This window comes from Erpetoichthys calabaricus, chromosome 9 (genome assembly GCF_900747795.2).
Source record: "Erpetoichthys calabaricus chromosome 9, fErpCal1.3, whole genome shotgun sequence".
Lineage (NCBI taxonomy): Eukaryota > Metazoa > Chordata > Cladistia > Polypteriformes > Polypteridae > Erpetoichthys > Erpetoichthys calabaricus.
This window is the reverse complement of record NC_041402.2, coordinates 93,669,991-93,682,968: the sequence shown is the minus strand read 5'-3', so window position 1 is coordinate 93,682,968 and position 12,978 is coordinate 93,669,991. Positions and strand designations below refer to the sequence as shown.

General features: G+C 38.0%; 1 long non-coding RNA gene across 1 annotated transcript; it reads right to left on the bottom strand.

Annotated features, from left to right (window-relative positions):
• Positions 1-10,194: 10,194 nt before the first annotated feature.
• LOC127529191 (uncharacterized) lies at positions 10,195-11,279 on the bottom strand. The gene is made up of 3 exons (XR_007935877.1): positions 11,087-11,279; positions 10,325-10,413; positions 10,195-10,244 (listed from the first exon to the last, which is right to left on the bottom strand). It is a non-coding gene; the product is annotated as an uncharacterized LOC127529191 (long non-coding RNA).
• Positions 11,280-12,978: the final 1,699 nt, after the last annotated feature.

The window sequence follows — 12,978 nt, the reverse complement described above, 5'->3', positions numbered from 1 at the left end:
CCCTGCGTGGAGTTTGCATGTTCTCCCCGTGTCTGCGTGGGTTTCCTCCGTGCGCTCCGGTTTCCTCCCACAGTCCAAAGACATGCAGGTTAGGTGGATTGGCGATTCTAAATTGGCCCTAGTGTGTGCTTGGTGTGTGGGTGTGTTTGTATGTGTCCTGTGGTGGGTTGGCACCCTGCCCGGGATTGGTTCCTGCCTTGTGCTCTGTGTTGGCTGGGATTGGCTCCAGCAGACCCCCGTGATCCTATGTTCGGATTAAGCAGGTTGGAAAATGGATGGATGGATTATCATGACAGCCCTTTTTGTGGGCATCTTGGGCAAATGAAGACCTTGATGAAAATTCTGAAAGTAGCTTGGTGGACCATCATTTGAAGGGATGTTTGGGGCCACATAAAATCATGCAAGATCTGTCAGCAATTGAAGAACCCACCAGGTAAGCCAGTTGGATTTCTCCAATCCACTATTACAACCGAAACAGGCAAAATGTTGGGCATTGATTTGATGGAGACTTTACCTTCATCCAGAGCTCAAAAGACAGTGTTAATGGTTGTTGTAGAATATTTTTCAAAATGGGTAGAACCGTTTGTACTCAGGGACACCAAGGTTCTGAAGATTTGTTCTACCTTCAAAGATTAGATTTTTTACCCGGTGGCTGGTCCCAAAATATATTGTATCTGACAGGGGTCCACAATTTACAAGCTCTATGTTTCAGGAACTGTACACGGCTTGGGGGGGTCAAACAGAAACTTTCCAAGGCTTACCATCCACAGACCAATCTGATGAAGAGAGTGAGTAGGATCCTGAAGACTATGGTAGCCTCCAATGAGAGTGAATGACACCAAGACTGGGATAAGTGGCTATCGGAGCTCCAATTTGCTATTAACATAACAGTGCATCAGGCCACTGGTCAGACACCGGTAGACAACTCAAAGGTCCCCTTGACCGTCTCATCACCCCAGCTCCTCTCCCTGACTCAAAGACATACACCACTATTCAGATCCTAGAAAAATGAAAGCAGGAAGTCCAAAGGAGGTTGGTGAGTATGACATCCAGGCATGCAAAGTATTATAATGCACAATGACAAGAGGTACCCTTTGCTGTCGGGGGCTTAGTCTGGACTAGGACTCACCAGCTCTCCAGTGCTGTCAATAGGTTCGCTGCTAAGCTAGCACCCAAATGGGTGGGCCAGGCAAAAATTATAAAACGTTTAGTACCAAATAACTTCCGCATATAAAGGGGTAGCAGATTAGATGCCAAAATGGAAACAATCATGTGGCCAATATCAAGTCCTACTTTGGACCCGCCGTACCATCGACTGGGGATGGGGATCTATGTAGGGCTGCCACATAAATAGATGTAATGGGTTTTTCTGCTGTCTTTTCAGGTTTGCTTGTGTGGATAGCCCATACAGATTGTGATTGACATCAGTACCCCGAAAGGTGGGATATCCGGTTTCCATTTTTTTTTCTGAGGGAAATTTGCATAAACCGCGTCATTTTTAAAAAAGAGGAGAGGACAGCCATCGGGAAGATGGAAAAATCTGACTAAACAGATTAGCATCTGCCCAGGCCATGAGAACAGGTTCTATAGCTCAGAAAGATCTGTCTGTTAGGTGGAAGTCGGCAATTCACTCCTGAATTGTGAATTTGGCTTTCCGTTATTTCTACCAGACTTAAGTGAGCTCACGAAGACCTTATGTTTCTTTACAATGGTGCAGTCTGACTGTAGAACATTTTACAGTTAAGACTTTCATTGTTTGGGATTGGCCTCCAATTCTACACTTCTTTCACCTGCTGCCAACAGTTGGGCTAGAAATTTGGATTTGGGTGTGAATTTCAGAAGGGGAACTAGGGAAGTGACATTTCCACTGTGTATATTTTTTTATTTGCACGCATAAGGGTTAATTAGGGTTGGAGGGTTGGGAATAAAAGGGATTGTTGTTCTTTTCTCCTCTTGTCTTTTCTTTTGTATAATACATTTCTCAGTGCTTATGGTTATTAGTCATCTAGCTATTTTTTTTCTCTCATACTGTATATGTTCACTTGTCTGTTTCAACTGAACATTTCAAAAAGGGGTATACGACGGTGTGCTGTAGGGTGTGATATTGACCTTTCCTTTTCATCAGTTGCCTTAAAGTTGGAAAGGTGAGCAGTAATGATCGGTGTGGCTGGGAAGATTTGCTACACAGTGAAGCCTTATTCTGTGTAAGCAAGGTGCCTGGACTGCGCTATGCAAAATTTGTGGTTTAGCCAATCAGTGAAGTCTTATTTTGAGTGAGCAAGGTGCCTTGAATGCAAATCAGTTATAAGAGCCAACTGTATAAATAAGGGCTGCATCTTTTCTGCAGTGAGTATGCCTTCTGCTAATCCAGTTGCTGTGATGATCTCCATTTTTGCAAACAGAAATAAAAAGAGATGACAAGCTTCCTCATGCCTGGTTATTTGAGGTATTTCTTCTTCCTTTTCTTCTTCTTGTTATTATTTTGTATCCTTACTTATGATTTTTCTTTTAGGCGATGATGGCTGATAATTTAAGCAATGACCAACAAAAGTGGATATTTAAACAATACTGGAAGAGAGAGAATGGTGAAAAGGTTTGACAGAAATGGGCTGAACAATTTGATACACCTCCACCAAGTAGACAAACAATTTACAGAAAACACAGTAAATTCAATAAAACTGGGTCCATCTATAATGCTCCAAAAAGTGGTCAACCAGTAAGTGTTAACAACCAGGAAAATGACTTGCTAGTGATTCTGGCATTCTGCCTGAAGAAGGGGCCTGAGTTGCCTCGAAAGCTTGGATATTGTAATCTTTTTAGTTAGCCAATAAAAGGCATCTTTTTGCTTGACTTTTCACTACAGACTCCCCCAGAAAATCAAAACAAAGAGCTTTGTTTGAGTTGGGCATTTCCTGTAGATCTTTGAGTCATCTAATGTGACGTTTATGTTTGAAAATGTAACGATCAAGATTGATTCATGGGTTATTAGAGGATAATCCGGATCATCATTTACAATTCTGCAAAGTGGTCATGAATGAAGAAAGACAAGGCAATGGCATCACTGATAAAATTACATGGTCCGACAAAGCTCAATTTTAACTGTTAGGTGCTGTAAATTGCCACAACTGTGTCTACTATTGCACAGAAAATCCCCATTTAACGATAGACGAACAGTTGAATCAGCCAGGGTTTATAGTTTGGGTTGGTCTTGGGTGGGACCTGTAAAGATGTACTTGGACCTGTTTTTTTTCCCATACAACTCTTAAACATGACCTGTATCTTAATATGCTGAGGGACACTGTTTTACCACAATTACAGACACAGCATGATAATGAGAGCTTCTACTTTCAACATGACTGAGCTCCTCCACACTATGCCGTGAAAGTGTGTGAGTTTCTTGATGAACAATTACTAATAGGTGGATAGGTCGATGAGGGCCTGTGGAATTGCCAGCACGATCACCAGATCTCATTCCAATGGACTTCTTCTTTTGGGGTGTTGTCAAACATAACATCTTTTCATGACAACCAGGTACTGTGGATGAAATGATTGGCTATATAAGAGAAGCATGTCAAGAAATTGATGACAATAAAGAACTCTGAGCCAAAGTGTGCTTGAGCAAGTAGCAAGTACACTGCAAGAATGTGTAAATAATGAAGACCAACAATCAAACAATTTATCAAATACATCAAAATTAATTGCAGATCATTTACAAATTTAATTCACTTGATTGTAATCATTCTGTAACAATATAATGGTGAACAGAACGGATAAACTATTCCAAATATGATAGCTGCTTTAGCTTTGTTATTCTCAGTGCACCACTCAGAATATTTAACCCATGGTATGTTTGGTAGTATTACAGCTGCATAGCAGCTAATCAGAAAGCTCTACAGAGGGTTCTGTCAAGAGCACAGAGGATTTTCAGGATACAGCTTCCAGCCCCGGAGGACATTTATAGTACACGCTGCGTAAGGAAAGCCACCAACATCTGCATGGATTCCACTCAGCCATACCGCAGTCTATTTAAACTTCTCCAATCCAGCAAACACTTCAGAGCCTTTCCCACATGGACCTCAATGATCAGAAACAGTTTCATCCCAAGAGCTATAAACACACTCAATCACTCCATCAAGTGCTCCTGGTAGAACTGCTTGTACTTATAATTACAATTATGTCACCGTAAACTTGCATTCCAACTGTAACATTGCACAACCTGAGGCACTTTATGAACCATTTGCGCAATTTGCACTGTAGGTATATGTTTATTGTAGTTGTGTTTTCATATTGTATATTTTTTATTGTTTTTTTCATATTATTATTATCATCGTTATTTTATCATTTTATAGTAAAATAAGGTTATGGAAGATTTGCATATTGAATCTCATTGTATCATATAATGACAATAAAGGAATTCAGATCAATTCAATAGAAGAGAGCGCATATTTATAGATGATGATGACATAATAAGAAATAATGCATTCTGTGTGCAAAAGGATGGTTTCATCAAAAAAATGTACAATTCTATTGATGATTTCATGCAGAAACAGTGTTGATAGGCTGTTTAACCTATCACTGTAAGCATAGGGAAAAATGCAGAGAAACCAGAGGAAACCCATGCAGACATGCAAACTCTATGCAGGGGACACACAGGACACAAACCCTCATCTCCACATTAAAAGGCAGCAGCACTACCCCAGTATCACCATAAAATATAGTTTATGTACTTTTGCAATAGTATTAATGGTTTTACAGTCTCTTCCATAGCATTACAATCTCAAGTCATTCCTGTTGATACAATCTTGAGTTATCCTTAACGATGCACTCACATTCTCACAATCTCATTCCATCCTCTATAAAAGGCTGTAAAAACATCAGCTTTTACTAATGTGATTTATTATTATCTCAGCTGTCTATACTGAAGCATCAGAAAGCATCGCTTGTAAATAGTTTGACAGCATTTTAATGTCTGTACCTTGTTATAATGTAAAAATGTATGTATGTATTTTTTGTGTTAAAGTAGCACAGTAAATGGAATACTTTGTTAGGTGGTTGTGCATAGTGCAACTAGTTAAAGATATAGATACAGTATGTGATTGGTTCCTCTTTATTTGACAAATTTTAACACATGTTAATTAATCTGTAGTGATTGTTCTTCTTTAGTAATATTACTCCTGGCTAATTTGATTTTATGTATATTTTCAAAGTTTCACAATATTGGTGATATTAATATGGAGCAAAACATTCAAGTAAACTTTGTTCATTTTGCTTCAGTGCTTGACTCTTCTTTGTCACCTTATTTGTCTGTCTCTTAAGCTTTGTTAACTTTAAAATGGCAGGGGTTACAATAGTGATTTTGTCTAATTTCTCATCTGAAGGATAATTTTTATATTTTGTGTTAAAACAGATAAACAAATTTTAATAGATAGATAGATAGATAGATAGATAGATAGATAGATAGATAGATAGATAGATAGATAGATAGATAGATAGATAGATAGATAGATAGATAGATAGATAGATAGATAGATAGATCTTTATTGTCATTGTCACCTGAACATGAGTTGGTCTTGTCTGTTACGGGAGATGAACTCTGTTAGCAGCGGCTTTATTTTTTCTTTTATTTCTTATTATCCCAAGGTATCCTGTATTTACCCAACCCGAGGAGTTTCTACTACAGTATATAAACATGAGCAACAAGAAAGGGGGTAAGAAAGAAACAGAAAAGAAATCTAAAGCTACATCCAAGTCTAGACAGGCATTAAGTCCAAGTGCAAGGTACAGCCTTTCAGAGACTGACCTGGAACAGACAGGTGAAAGCACAGACTCCCCAGGACACTGCTTCGCTGCATTGTCTCCTGTTGAGAGCAAAAATGGGAACGAATGTGCAAGTGATGCAGGTCACGATAGCTCACCGATTCCAGAAGATCACTTGAAACTGGAAATGGCCTTGCAGTCCGCGCTTTCATCTACTCATCATCGGCTGTAACAGGGATTGCCACTTCACCCGCAGAGCACGAAAGCTGAAATGATCTGTCCGAACTGAAGGTAATGATCGCAACAATGGCCACGGCCATAAATAAGCTCAAAAAAGACATTCAGACAAATATAAAGAAAGAAAGCGAGAAGACAAACAAGAAACTGTGGCTGGAGATGCAGGAGCTGCGGCAGGATAATAAAGACTTGGAAAAATAATAGATAGATAGATAGATAGATAGATAGATAGATAGATAGATAGATAGATAGATAGATAGATAGATAGATAGATAGATAGATAGATAGATAGATAGATAGATAGATAGATAGATAGATAGATAGATAGATAGATAGATAGATAGATAGATGATTGACAAGAGCCTGCTCAGCTCCCATCGCTCTGCCACAGATGTCAAACTGTCCAGCTCCATGCCTACAATAGAGCCTGCCTTCCTCACCAGTTTGTCCAGGCGTGAGGCATCCCTCTTCTTTATGTGGCTTCCCCAGCACACCACCGCATAGAAGAGGGCGCTCGCCACAACCGTCTGATAGAACATCTGCAGCATCTTATTGCAGATGTTGAAGGATGCCAGCCTTCTAAGGAAGTAATATAATCGCTTTGAAGCAGCCTTTAAAGGTATGCTGGGAAAAATTGAGTAACACATTCAGGAAAATGCATCCAAACTGAGAGCACTTGCCGATCAGCTGGAAGACGTTAAGCAGACATTCACGACTTGAATTGAAACACCTGAACATTTGGCATCTACCGCTGATGGAAGCTACAGCTTCGAATTTTGAATGCAAAATACTCAGAGACAGATTTGCTGTTCTGGAAGATGGATGCAGAAGGAATAATATTAGAATCGAAGGTCTACCTGAGAATCGTGAAAGTCTAAACTCCAAATAATTGGAGAAGCCTTTAAATCAGATACCGAGATAGCAGCAGCTTATCGCATAAGTGGATCAAATACCTCTAAACCTAGGACTCTAATTGTTTGCTTTGAGAGATAACAATTTAAGCTTAATGTAATGTCACTTCTCAGACAGAAACAAGAGATTATATTTGAAAATAACCACATTCATATTTCCCTGATTTCTCACCATCAACAGCTGCTAAACATGCCGCTTTTTACAACATTAAACAGTGGTTATGGAAAGCTTATATCAGATACAGCCTCTTGTATCCTGCCAAACTGAAAGTGGATATTCAAGACAAATATTACGTCTTCACCACTACAGAGGAAGCAAAAAAGGAGTTAAGAAAGCTGATCCCAACACTTTTTTGAAATACGATTAATAATAATAATTTATTACATTTATATAGCGCTTTTCTTAGTACTCAAACGCTATCCACACAGGGAAGAAAACCCACAATCTTCCACAGTCTCCTTACTGCAAAGCAGCAGCGCTACCACTGCGCCACCTGTGAGTTGCACCCTGTCAAGGCATGGCAAGAAGATATTACCTGCTGTCTGATCCATCTGCTTGGAATAATACATCCTTTTATCTTCTCGGCCACTTTCTGTTTATATTTTAATTACAATTATACGGTGTCGCTACCCGATCTGCGTGCCTACCAGATTTGCGCACGCAGGCGTATTGAAAGCCTAGCATGCCGTAAAGTGTTCACGCATGAGTTAAACAGATTGGGCAGCACCGTAAAGTGAGCGATGACGTTTTCGTTCAATACGTATGCAATAACACACTCCGCATGCGCTTAATAATAAAAAAAAAAATATACTAAACATTTCGCTTTACGGCACAGATCGCTCTCAACTGCGCATGTCGATACACAACGGGTAGTACAGTATTTTCGTTTAAATGCCGTAGTAGTTGACCATAATGATAATATTATTAAATATTCATTGTACGTTCTGTTTTCACGGCTGAATTAAGCTTGTCATACTCCTTGTTATACACGTTAATTGTTTATCACTGAGATCGCTTCGTTTAGTTTACATAACACTTCTTTTTTCAGTTCCCATTGTACAAAGAAGTATTTAACCATTGTATATGTTATTATAGTCTACATATAAAAAATAAATGACAGTTTTAAAAATAGATGTATTCAAGTACTTTATTGACATTAAGTAACGCAACGAAATTACTCGTGTCAACTTCACGTTGCATTTAAATTCCAATGTCAAATAGTTCAGATATATAATAATACAATAAATAAATAAAGTATGAACTAAAAACTGAGTAATCATACAAAATATGTTCAAAATATTGGCAAGATGCCATATATAATGTTAAAGTAACCAGGATGGATTATTATTGCATAAATGCACAGCAGTATAGATTACCTACACTACATTAATTGTACATGATCAATGAAAACGATTTCAGATTGAGGAGATATACGAGTTCAATAAGTTTATAGCAGTTGGAAGAAAGTTTTTTTTTTTGTCTATTTGTAGCATACAGATTGATAATAATAATAATTCTTTGCATTTATATATCTGAAATGCCTGCCAGATGGGAGAAGCTCAGACAAGTTCGGTCCAAGATGAGTGTTCTCCTTGATGATGTTTTTAGCCCTTCTTACACAGGGAATCTTGTATCGATGATCAAGTGATGGCAGTTCAGTTCCATTGAACATCTTGTGATGTTTTTATGATCCACTACTGGGATTGTTTGGCAGGTTTGGTGCAGCTGTTGTACCAGGCTTTCATGCAGTTAGTCAAAATAAGTGTGTATATATGTAAAAATGAACTGTTGATGCACTTTTCATCCCTGGAAAAACTCTTTAAAAATAACTTTACATATTATTATTAATGAAATACACGTCATAGGGCATCATGGTTTACAAAATTTTGTTACGGTGATACTAGTGGATTGCATAAACAGTCTTTTTAAAGAAAAAGAAATCTTCATTTCATGTCTAACCCACATAAAGCACAACCCCAGCACCATCTTCTGTGATACTATTGCTCGTCTTGTACTCAAATTTAAATGGCTTTTATTCACCCATATAGTGTCTTAAATGTGAGTTAATAACCGAATAATGAAAAAGGAAACACACTTTTCATGCAAATTTTATTGAATAAATGTTATGAGAACAACAAAAGTGAACAATGTGAGAACAATGCACCAAAAAATAAAAACATGTCAAATGTACAAAAAAACGCAAAGAAGTAAAAAAAATCACCACATAGCTTTAGCATATTTTACCCAGAGCACAGAAAATTTAAAGTTACATTGTTTTGCTATTTTGATTATTAAAATTATTCCACAAATAACTTCTCTAACATATTTTAATACTAATAAAGCCCAAACTGCTAAACTGCTTAACAAATATATATAACTTTATCAAAACGAAAAAATATATATACAATTAAAAAGTACGCAACAGAAAAATTGAAAGGTCCTTCTCCTTAAATATATCTGATGATCAGATGGCCCTGTTGAAGAACACATAAAGGTCAAGTTGGTCAGGATGATTGACAAAACAACGTCTCAGGGTCACAAGGTCACAGCCTCCCCAGGCCCCTATGGACATTCTCACCAAGTATACTGTTGTGGTGTTAATCCAATTGCAGCTCCACTTCAAGAGGGTCTTCAGAAATCTTCTCTCTTCAGCACCACAGTCAGTTGCATGAGACTTGACCAGGGTGCATGGCAAAGGGCATCACTGGACAAAAAAAAGAAAACAGCAAAAAAAAAAACAATTGTTATTATCTGGTGTAAATCTTTCAAAGTGTATGCAGTTCCATTCATAAACCAGAAGTAAATCATAAACTGATAGAAATGGGAATTAAGCAGAGGTGAAGTTTAAAAATGGAGTTTTAAAAGTATTTTGAAAGGTTTTTCATTTATAGCCGGCATTCTATATTTTTGGTGTACATGTGCACGCTGCTTCACCAGTTCTTTCATAAGCAAATTAGTGGTTGTGGATTAAAGATTACACTGAGGAGTGTTGGGGGAGAGACAGTACCAAATACAGGAAGGGACTAAACTGTTCAGAGCTTTTTATGTAATGAATAGTATAGTACTTTAAAATCAATTGTGAAGGAGACAGCCATCCAGTTTATTAAAGCTAAGGTCAAGTATATGAGCTTGGAATATGAAGAAAAATAAAATGTAAACAAAACAAGATACATTACCCCAGAATACTTGGCAATGACGCAGTAGATTCAGACCCAAGACTCAAATGAAGGATTCTGGAAGCACTGGGCAGTAGCACCATCTTCTATTCCAACAGATATCACAGCATTCCTTCCTTCTTTAATTGCTGCCCTATCTTTCAGTTAAATTCTTCCACTTCACTAAGGCAAGTAAAATATAAAAATAATAAACAAGAAATATTTAAACATTTACTTCAAACATTCCTAGACTTAACTTTTACCTGATACTGTATTCTGGGCCACCAAGAAATAAGTCTTCTGCCTCCTGTCCTGATACACCCTGTAGAGCAGCCAGGGCATGGATGATGGACTATCCAAAATTAAGAAAGAACAGAATACAAAAGTTGCTTGCATGTAACTGAAATATGACCACATCACATTATAAGTGAAGGCATACACCAATTACCCAGTAACAAAGCATAATACCCCGAAGAATGTGTGCTTTATTTTGCAAATGAATCAGCCTGGTTTTGTTTCTATTGAAACTCATACAATGAGAAAAACACAACAGTTACTGGGATTGCGAGGATTCACACACACACTAAAATATTGTGGTCTAATGTTGGGGAGTTGCATAAGAAAAAAACACATTTTAACATTCGTTAGTGGATACCAATTTACTTCTCTCTTTAAAAGAATTGTAAAATTTAGACACCTGATCTGAGATACATCTAGGCAGTTCAGATTTTCATATTCCCAAAAACAGAAAACCTACTAATCCATTAATCAAGTATAAATCAGTAAATAACAGGAAAGTCCACCTGAGCAGTTTTTTTAATAACACAATTTATTAAAAGTTTTGCATATTTCAAAACATTCATGCGCGTTCATTGAAATCACCAGCCTATTTAAAACGGTAAATTTTGTAATATTCCAATTATTAAACAAAACGTCAGATAATCCTAAATATATCTAGATTATATTACAGTATATACTGTATTCTCAAAAATTGAAAAGCATTCAATAAACATTACATACAGTACCTTTAATCATAAAATTCACGGACACACGTCGTATTTCACTTCTCTCTCTGACCGTTAAATTGTTGCTAAATTCTTCCCGTAAAAGATATTCTTTCAAGTCGTTGTAAAATTGAAAAGTCTTCATTTTTTCAAGAAGTGAAAAATATTCTTCTGCCAGGAGAAAAATTCAATATGCTCCTATTCTCTACAGCGTTCTTCTCACTCGAATGGCGGAAGTTCTATTTATTAATGCAGACCGAGAAATTAAAATCCCGTGGTAACTTTTTTTCTCGTGTGTCGTAAAACATTCGACATGAGCAGAACAAATCGGGCAGCGTCGTGAAATGAATTTTAATTAAGCAGAGAGCGCGTGCGCGAGACAAATCGGATGGGGACTCGTGTCGCAAAGTAAAAAAAACGCAGATCGTGCAGGGTCGTACTAGTTAAGCTCTGCGCATGCGTGCGCATGCGCGCGCAAATCGGGTAGGTACCGCAGATCGGGTAGCGACATACGGTATGTGTGGAAAAAATTAAAGTAGTTTTTTTTTTTTTTTTTTTAGCTTTTCTAAAGGAGACTGTTTAACATCATATCCTTGGTTTATTGTTATTGTTATTATTGCATTAGGGTTTACTATGCTTATCCAGGGCCACTTTTTAACATCATTCCCTGGGTTTACTATCTTAATATTTCAAGACTGCTGAAGAATATATTTTATGCTTATATTATTTAGACTTTATCAGCAATAGAGGGCTGGGACTTTGTGAAGTGGGGTCCAGCCTCAAGTGGGGAGGCAAAATGGGGGGGTGGGGGGATAAAGGGGGGAGAGAAAGAGAGTAAGCGATATCTAATCTATCATTTTAATCCTTATAATTATAATTACCAACGTAACAATAGGCTACATGGCAATAACTCATGGGAAAATTGGAAATTAAGGTTAAAGCTGTCTCACTTCCAGTTAAGACTACAAAATTACATCAAAAATTCAGAATCAATGTCTCCATGATGGGACAGTTAACTTTGTGAGCTGGAATGTTAAAGGCCTGAGTCACGAATTAAAGAGAAAGAAAGTATTATCTCACCTAACAGGCCTAAACGCTAAAATAGTATTTTTACAGGAGACCCACTTACTAAGCAAGGATCAGTTCTGGCTGCAAAAACACTGGACAGGCCAAATGTTCCATTCCAGCTTTACAAAGAAAGCTAGAGGTGTGGGAATTCTCATACATAGAACAGTCTCATTTGTGGCATCAGATGTAGTATCTGATCCTGAAGGGAGATATGTGATTGCCATGGGCAATTTATTTAACCGTAAAGTAATTTTGATAAATGTTTATGCACCCAATGTCGATGATAGGAAATTCATGCAAAATGTATTTGCATCCATTCCCATTGTGAACACTCATAAAATTATAATGGCTGGGGTTTTTAATTGTATTTTAAATCCACTCTTAGATAGGTCTCCTGTCACAGGGTGATGACATCCAACACTAATTACATTACAGAAAGTTCAGACAGGCACGGAACCACAGGCAGACGGGAGGAAAAGGAAGAATAATCCAAATAAAGACCCCCTTTATCCTATTATTTGTTCCTCTCCTCAGTACCAACCTCAGGCACATCCATTATCCCCTCCTCTATCCCCCATTCCGACTGCCCCCCCTGCACTACAACTGGCAGAAGTTTCCCCCGATGATCCCCCAGGCACAGATCACTATGACCCCTCTACCCATCGTGATGACCCACCCCGTACTAGACAAACCCCCGTCTCCCAATGCACTCGAAGTCAAACCTCCACTCACAAACCAGCTCCAACTTTTTTCTCTCCAACCTCTTCTGATCCTTCACCTTTACTTACTTGCCCTTTAATAGAAGTTCCCAATCCTCATTATAACCCTGCCCATCCAGCCGGACC